Source organism: Sceloporus occidentalis, unplaced genomic scaffold (assembly GCF_023333645.1).
Source record: "Sceloporus occidentalis isolate IW3139 unplaced genomic scaffold, rSceOcc1.0.p SCAF_3, whole genome shotgun sequence".
Lineage (NCBI taxonomy): Eukaryota > Metazoa > Chordata > Lepidosauria > Squamata > Phrynosomatidae > Sceloporus > Sceloporus occidentalis.
In genome coordinates, this window is record NW_028316983.1 from 2,083,129 (window position 1) to 2,092,719 (window position 9,591).

The following is a 9,591-nucleotide window of genomic DNA, read 5'->3' on the forward strand; positions in this document are numbered from 1 at the left end:
TTCAGGTGATATGACAGCCCTGTTTAAATATTTGAAGGGGTGACACATTGAGGATGGAGCAAAGCAGAGATTAGGACATGGAACAATGGATGCAAGATCCAGGAAAAGAGATTCCAGCTCAACATTAGGAGGAACTTCCTGAAAGTAAGGGCTATGCAACCATGGAAGATGCTGCCTTGGAGGGTGGTGGAAGTCTCCTTCCTTGGAGGTCTTTAAGCAGAGGCTGCATGGCCATCTGTCATTGGGGATGCTTTGATTGAGAGTTCCTGCATGGCAGAAGGGGGTTGGACTGGATGGCCCTTCTGGGGGTCTCTTCCAATTCTACGATTCTATGATTCTAAGCAGTGACCAGAAGAAGGAAAGTCCCTCTTTACCAAATTGTCTATTGCTGCAATTTCTAGAGCTGGACAATAAGAAGGTGGTTGTGGCTTATTCCACCAGGTCCAACCTCCTGCCTCTTCTCTTCTTGCAAAAAGGACAGTTATATTGTTTTATTTATGGCGGCATAAAAATAAGGCAGCAGCAACTAAAAAGCCACACTTGAGCCTATTGCTTATTTTAACCAGAGGACAGTAAATCCCTTAAGAGCAATTCAGAACAGGAGGACTTTATTTCCTGACAATGTAACTCTTGTTGAGGAATATCGCCTCTTTTTTAATGCTCCCTTTCCCTCCCTTCTCTCGTCTCTCCTTCCTCCTCCGTTTCATTCTGTCCCTCCCCTGGATCTATATGTCAGGATTAGGATCTCAAACAAGGAGAAAAAGAAAACCTGAGTGGGAAAAACCCCTTCCATAATGATATATAATATTTTGTAAGGATCAGGGCCATGTCGGACCTACTTGATGGTGACCAAAGGAAACATATCCAGGGCTGGCTGTGTTGGCCATATAGCAAAGTAGAATAACATCCCAAACTCTCAAAACAGTGATACCTTTATTGGCCAACCAAAATGCAAGCTTTCAAAGCTCCCCAGGTTTCTTCATCAGGTGAAGGGGCTAAAAATCATATGGGAGAAAAAAATAAAACAAAATGACAAGGTTAGTCACAGGCTTGCCTTTTCTCGGCGAGTTTCTGGCGTTTCTTGGAGGTATATCTATGCAAGACGGCACCTCCTCCTCCTCCTCCTGGCAAAGCGGTACATCATCATTATATACATATTTCCTTTTCTCCATGAATAAAACATTAATCAGAATGGAGACTGCAGACAAGAAGCCAGAAGTTTAGGAATGGGAAGGGCAGCCATGAAATTACTAGACAAAAAGTTTAAAGATATACAGCTGAACCCTAAAGTTAGGCTCCTCTGAGACATAGTTGTGTCCATCCCCATGTTCGGATGTGAGAGCTGGAAGAAAGCAGCGAGGAAGAAAACCAACTTATTAGAGATCTGGTGCTGGAGAAGAGTGCTGAGAAGACTGTGGGCAGCCAAAAAAACAAATGGGTCCTAGAACAAATCAACCCTGAAATCTCCCTGGAAGCCAAGATGATCAAACTGAGGCTATAATGCAGATATAGTTGGGTTAGTCTGTAGAATCAGTATGTGGAGAGATCTTGTAGCCCCTTTGAGACTAACTACAGTCACCCCTCCTTTCTCATGGACTTGAGGTCCCTGGCCTTGAGTATTCATGGAGGGTTGACTTCCACCATTTTCAATGGGGCATGCCCCCACGGCATATGCACCCCATTCAAGCCTATGGGGCCTGAATTTCCATTTTCGTACAGGTGGGGGGCTGGAATGGATCACCCACAAAAATGGAGCACTGGCTGATGGAAAAAGTTGGCATCATGAGCTTTTGTAGACTTCAGTCTACTTCCTCAGATGCATTTGGTGGAGGCATCTGAGGAAGTAGATTTGGCATCTGAAGAAGTGGACTGAAGTCTAGGAAAGTTCATGCACCCACCTTCTTTCTTTCAGTTAGTCTCAAAGGTGCTACAAGATCTCTCTACAAACTGAAGCTGTTGTACTTTGACCACATCATGAGAAAGCATGAATCAGTGGAAAATATGATAATCCTAAGAAAGGTAGAAGGTAGTAGAAAGAGAGGAAGACCGCATGCCAATGGATGGACCGAGTCAAGGAGGCCACAGACCCGAGCCTTCAAGACCTGAACAGAAGGTAGAGGACAGAAGGTCTTGGAAACATCTCATTGACAGGTTGCCATGAGTCAAGATCAACTCAAAGGCAGCTAATAACAAGCAACAAAGATATGGCCAGAGAAAGAAGAACTACATTTACTCTTCCAGAGGTACTACGGGAGAAGACAAATGTTCCCTGCCCAGTTTCTCATAGGAAATTCATAATCTCATGCCTTCTTATCTATTAACATGCCTAGCCAAGGTGAACAATGTGCAGCATGACATCTCTTATCTGAAGCATAATATTAAACTCTCCCCATGCTGCTTTTGAACTCCGCAATAGAGATCTGTAGTAAGTGCATCTTGTTCCAAGAGGCCATGCTCTCGGCCACCCAAGACAGCGTTGCAACAAATGCAAGCGAAGACGAAAGGGGCAAATGGAAAGATATACAACATGCTAAACTGACAGTGTAAGCTCATATCCCCTGTTAATAATAATTAGCAACATCCCCTTCTCTTCTGTCAACATTTGCTGTTTTCAGTGCATCTAATAAAGCATAGTTATCGAGGGGAATTATGATTCTTACTGTTCTGGTAATTATCGAGTTCCATTTCTGAATAAGGTTATTGTACTTCCATCTTCCTTCTCATACTCAAACCACAATTTAATCATGTTATCTTCACTCAATGCACAAAGGATCCAGCCTTCAATGGCACAAACTCACTTGGCAGCAACAGCATTCTCAGCAAGTAAGTCCTCATTCCATGAAACTCAGGCAACACCGCTTTTTAAAAGTGTAACACAATACTGATAGGGTCCTCCGGCAGAATGCAGCCGGTTGCCAATTTCCTCGATCAATGAAATCTAGTCTGGCTTAATTCTGGGAGAAGCCCAGACTAGATGAAGTCAGTCTGCTTTAGCTTGCCTCCGGTGCCAATACTGATTTTTTCATCCAGTAATATTCAGCCAAGGATCGGATGCCAGCGGAGCGGGATTTGCAAAATAAGCAAATAAATATTCCTTGCTCCTTTCTTCATAAGTGCTGGACTTGTAAGAAGGTGGAAAGTTATCGGTCTAAGATTTATCTTTTAATCCTAAACATTCTAAAGGTGGATTTTGCAAAGTTACCAGAAACAGTTTAGTTGGCATTATGGATAAAGGACTCAAGAGGAAACATGGATTACTTCTTTGATATATGACAACAACAACAAGGATATTGTTTGCTCAGACCTGGAAACGGAGAGAAGCACCGACGATGGAAGAATGGATTAAGTTTGCAGAATGAGCCTAAAGAGCCAAAATGGCATGGCTTCTAAGGATAAGCCATTTGAAAACGTTTTGAAAGACTGGAGAGTGTGGATTTCGAGGGCAATAAGTAATCTAACAATGTAAGAATCTGTGACTATGGTTATTAGTAATTTTAGTAGGATTAATTACACTGTAATGGAAGAAAGACCAATTTCTCTCTTTATAATTTTTCTTTTCATTACATTCAGGATCGGTGGGCATCGGAGCCTCACTGTGAATTACTTATATGTCTTGTTTTCTCTCTTCTTTTCCTTCTTCTGTTTCTTTATCTTTGATTGTTTATTATTTGGATTGTAAAACATACTGTTCATCCCAAAAACTAGTAAAAACTAATCTCTAAAAAAAGGAAGGAAGGAAGGAAGGAGTCTAGATTGCCACACAGAAGTCAAAATGGCAAGTATCCAGAGAATGGTGACTAAACTGGCCAGTTAGCCAGTTTAGCCAGTTTGTGACATCTTCTTTCTTGTTCCCAGCCTGCACACATCACAGTCCCAAACTCCCTCCACCATTCATATGTTCATGCACCCACCCTGGACTTAGGCAACATCCTTCTTCCTGCCTTTGTCTCTCAATGGCCATCATTAAGGTTCTCCCTGGGTACTAGTTCAGTCCATGCATCTGAGGATGGAGACCAAGGGGCTCTTCAGACTGGCCATTAAGGCTGGCATGGGAGCGGAGTTGGGGTGTTGTGTCCACATGACGCACACCACGACGCTGACCCCAGGGTGCTGTGACACCGTGTGCGGCTCCACATGGCACACGGCCCTCCTGTGGTGCTGCATCCAGACAATGCAGCACTGAAGAAGCGCTGCGTAGCCAGTGGCTATCACACCCTGGAAAGGCCAGATCAGGGATTGTACAGCCCCCAAGTCTATCAAAGCTTATGCTACAACATCTTTTGCTCAGTTAGTTTCAAAGGTGCTAAAAGATCCCTTTGCCTATTGCAGAGGAGTTCTCATTTTCTCCCACAGCAGGGACAAAAGCCCCCTAATGACTCCTTCCCTGCTCTGGTCTGCCCCAGACAAGGATGCAATCATGGAGGATTTATGTTCTGAGGCCACGGCTGTTTCCTTGTCTTTGTTCCTAGCTAAGAGCTATTGCTAGACATCCTTTTGGAGCAGAAGCCATTTGAGCTGTGGACTATCAGCACTTCTGGTTCTGGACCTGACCTTGGAAAACCTGCTTTAGACTACAGATCCTGGCCATAATAATAGGAGTGTAATGACTGGGCCACCAGTTGTTTGAAGACTTCTCTCAAACCACAAAGGGTTAAGCTCAGGGGAGGTACATGCTAATGAGAGTTTACATCATAAGTGACCTTTGATGGACTGACTCACCAACCAGCCAATCAGAAGCCAGAGATCCACTAGCCAATCAGGTGCTGGCTGAGGAGTTTGAAGAGTCAGCTGGTTGTAGTGAGTGAGGAGGATTTGGAAGAGCAGTTGGCTAGAGTGGGGTGTTGATCGGAGAGGTCCAGAGTTAGTTTGGGAGTCTAGAGACTCAGTGTAGCCAGACTCTGAAAGAGGGCTTTTGCTGACATGGTTTCCTGAGGGATATTATAGCCTGTGTGGCTGAGTTATTCCTTGGGGTTTAAGAACAAACCTGTCTATATGTAACCAAGAAAGACACAGTAACAGCTTCATGTCCAAGTTACCTTTTCCCATTCTGTTTTAAAATAAGCGTTTATTCTTGTTGGAATATCCACTTGGCCTGTGTTTTGAAATCAAACCACGCTACTGACCTTTAGAGACGTATCTTGGGGCCCTCACAGAAATGAGGTGGGAGCAGGGTCTAAAGAGCCGCTGTCAAGGGGAAGAAGGGTGGGCAGAGACCTTCCCAAGGCCAAACTGGCCAATTGGTTGAGCAAGACCAGGAGTTCCAAGAACCTTTTACCGGAGGAGCTCTTTAAAAGGCCTTTCCCCCTTCTGAGGCCATGTGGCCCTTTGGTCCTCTTTTGTTTTGGGAGCCCAGCTGCTGAGCCTGTGCCAAAAGGCAGCCTTAAGGGATGCAGTTTGAGCTACTTGCAGCCAAAAACCCATCAAGGACTGCACATCCCATCTCTGTGTGAGTAGCTTAGGAAATGTGTTAGACCCACTGGTCTAGGCTTTTGTTATGTTTATTTTTGGCTTGCCTGAAATGAACATCGTGTAACTATGCATTCTGTACCTGCAAGGCAAGGAGGCCTTCTTGCATGGATGATACCTTATTGCTCTAGTCTGTCTACTTAGAATCAATACTTTCTTTAAAAGTATCTGCTGTCTCTGCTCCTGGACTTGTGTCTTAACTCAGTTATGCTTGCTCAGGGTAGCAAGGGAAGGAACTTAAGTCCTTAGCAAGTCCCAGTGTGTGCCAAGGGGAGTTCATGGGAGATTCACTGGGTGGTGGCAGCTTGACTGGAGGATCTCAAGCGATCTCATTCAGCTCAACACAGGCCCAGGAGACTCTAGGGGAAATAAAGGGATCCGCTGGGGCTAAGGGCCAAGAACAGGGAGGCTGTTTGGCTGCTTGGACCCCAGGGATTGTCACAAGGAGGATTTGAGAAGGAAAAAAACAGTGACATTTCCAGCTTGTGACCTGGACAGTCTTAGCCATCTGGTGGTCTTCACGGCATTTGGCTCTGCTCCAGAGCTTGGAAAGATTCCTTTTTCAGACTGTAGCTCCTTGAGACCCCCTTTTGCCCATGCTGCCTGGGGATTCTGGGAGTCAAAGTAAAAATATATATATAACTTTTCCAACTTCTGGCCTGAGTAGTGTTGAAAGGAGAGTAAACGTTGGTTTCAGAGACCAGGCCCCTCTGAAGTACTGTATATACTCATGTATAGGTCTAGAAATTTCAGTCAAAAAGGTGACCCAAAAAACCTGAGTCGACTTATCCATGGGTCAATGTAAGTCCTGTACTTTAACTCTTAATAAAAAGGAACCAGGCAAGTGTCTAATCTGTCCTGGAAGCACCGGCCCCACTTTGCTCCTCATCCATTCCAAATAGTTATGCCACATGGAATTTTGTACATTCTCTGGCGTTGTTTTCCTTTGCCTCGTCCTTTATATTCTTTGTTACATGTCCCTAAATTTTACCCTCGACTTATATTTGGGTCATATCAAAATCCATAATTTTGGCCCCAAATCATGCCATCAACTTATACATGAGGTCGACTTATATTCAAGTATATAAAGTAAGCGGCAAATATATAATGACCTTCCTTAAGAGCAGAGACCAGGTTGTAGAGCTGGGAGCTCCAGCAGGAACCTGGGTTAACCAACCTCTAAAAGTTTGCTCTGTTGATCATATTCTTTGCAACCCTGAATCTAAGGACTTCTTCATACAGAGGAATGTATCACCGTTCCAAAAGAAGAACAAATGGGGGGATCCGAAAATGCAAGAAATTACATTGTAGTTTATCACACGCACAAACGAACACAGAGTCCATCCGAAAAAGAAAGCAGTGCAAATGCGAATGAACTTATCACATGAGTATGTACTCACCGGCTTCTAGATTTCAAATTGGCATCTTTGCACATGCGCTGGGAGGACAGGATCCCATGGCCAAAACGAATCCCATGGCCAAACAGGAGCTACATTTCATACTAACACAAATGCAAATTGACTGAGAATTCGCAGTGGAAAAGGATTTATAAATTCAATATTGTTCCAAATTCTGCTATTCCTGGGATGTCTCCCAATTGCGTTTGGATTGCCTTCCGTTTGCATGTGACGTTGTTTGAAAATCTTTTGCGAAATTACATGAAATACCTCGGATGACCCCAGATTACCCTCTGGTCAAACCTTCCAATTTTCCCCGTGTGATAAAGTCTTAAAATGGTGGAAGGTCCAAGATGCCAACAGGCCTGCTTCCACCTTCTCCAGTTCGGATGTCAGTTACAACAGACACAGTCAGTAATAATAATAATAATAATAATAATAATAATAATAATAATAATTTTATTTCTATACCGCTATTCCAGCGATCACAGCGGTGTACATCAAAGAGTAAGACAATTGAAACATTAGCATGACAATAATACAAAGTTAACAATTAAGAACAGTCAAAACCAACAACACCCTATACAAGTGGCTGTGTAGAATGGAATACACAAAAACATTGCCACGGGGAAGAGAATGACCACAAGGCTCACGGGGGGAAAGCCTGGCGGAACAAAAAAGTCTTCAAGTTCTTCTTGAAAGCATCGAGGGAGGTGGAAGTACGGAGCTCATTGGGGAGGGAGTTCCAGAGCTGAGGGGCTGAAATAGAGAAAGCCCTCTGAGCTGATACATATCGAGCGTCTGGAACTCTTAAAAGATGTCTTTCACCCGACCTGAGAGTGCGGGGCGGATTGTATGGGGAGAGGCGGTCCTCCAAGTACCCTGGGCCCAAGCCATTTAGGGCTTTATAGGTGATAACCAACACCTTGTATTCGGCCCGGAAGCGAATAGGCAGCCAATGGAGATCTTTTAGGACTGGTGTTATGTGGCTGGCCCTGGAACATCCAGTAACCAGCCGAGCAGCCATATTCTGCACTAATTGAAGCTTCCGGGTTTGGTACAAGGGTTGCCCCATGTAAAGCGCATTACAGAAATCTAATTGAGAGGTTACCAGAGCGTGTACCACGGTTTCAAGGTCCCCCCGGCCAAGGAAGGGTCGCAGTTGGCGTATCAGCAGAAGCTGATAACAGGTGCTCCTGACCGTTGCATCCACCTGAGCAGTAAGGTGAAGCGACGAGTCCAGGAGCACCCCCAGACTGTGCACAGAGTCCTTCACAGGGAGCATGTCCCCATTTAGGACAGGTGGAAAAATTTCCTTCCCCGGGCCAGGAGAGCCAATCACCAGTACAGTGGTACCCCAGGTTACGAAATTAATTGGTTCCGCTGCCGCTTTCGTAACCCGGAAACTTTCGCTAGCCGAATAGCCCATAGGCGCTAATAGCGAAAGCCGCGATTTCGTGTGAAATCGCGCCGAAAAGCACCAAAAATTTTTTTCGTAACCCGAAAAAAAAAACCGTAACCCGGAACAGTTTTTTTCTTTGGAATTTTTTCGTATCCCGGGAATTTCGTAAGGCGGTGCTTTCGTATCCCAGGGTACCACTGTACTTCCGTTTTCTCTGGATTCAAATTGAGTCTGTTTTCCCTCATCCAGCCCATTACCGACTCCAAGCAAGCATTAAGAGGAGAGATGCCATCCCTAGTTACTGCATCAGTCGGAGACACAGAGAAACATATTTGGGTGTCATCAGTGTACTGATAACACTGCACCCCGTGTCTCCGGATGATCTCTCCCAGCGGCTTCATGTAAATGTTAAATAGCATAGGGGATAAAATTGCTCCTTGAGGGACCCCAGATGTAAGGGCCCTCCTATCGGAGCAACAGTCTCCCAGCTCCACCATCTGGAATCTACCCAAGAGGTAGAAATGGAACCACTGCAAAGCAGTGCCCCTGATACCCAATTCCCTCAGGCGATCCAGAAGGATACCATGGTCGATGGTATTGAAGGCCGCTGAGATGTCCAAGAGCACTAACAGGGACACGCTAACCCTGTCCATGCCCAGACGGAGATCATCGACTAATGCGACCATGGCAGTCTCAACTCCATAGCCCGCCCGGAAGCCAGTTTGAAATGGGTCCGGATAATCCGTCTCATCCAAGATCCCTTGAAGCTGAAAGGCAACTGCCCTCTCGATCACCTTCCCTAAAAATGGCAGCAGCGAGACAGGTCGATAATTGTTCCGAATTAGGGGGTCAAGGGAAGGCTTTTTCAACAAAGGTTTAACAATGGCCGTCTTCAAAGTTGATGGAAACTGTCCATCCCTGAAGGATGTATTGATAATACGGTGCAACATATTAGTCACAACCGTTCCCCCTTGAGCTGTCAGTAGCAAAACCATTTGCATGGCCAGTTCTGCAGGGCTTCTGGTCATACCCAGAAATCATGGAAGACACATTCAAGTGAGCAGCGGATTTCAAGAGAAAGGGCAGACAAGAAGAAGACCATGGGTGCACTGTAGAAATAATGCACTTTAACTGCCATGGCTCCATCCTATGGAATCCTGGGATTCGTAGTTTTGTGAGGTGCCAGCACTCTTTGGCAGAGAAGGCTAAAGACCTTATAAAACTACAAATCCCAGCAACCCATAGGATGGAGCTGCAGCACTTATATAGATGCTAAACTGCATTATTTCTACAGTGTAGATGCACCCCAAATCACCAGGTAAAGGT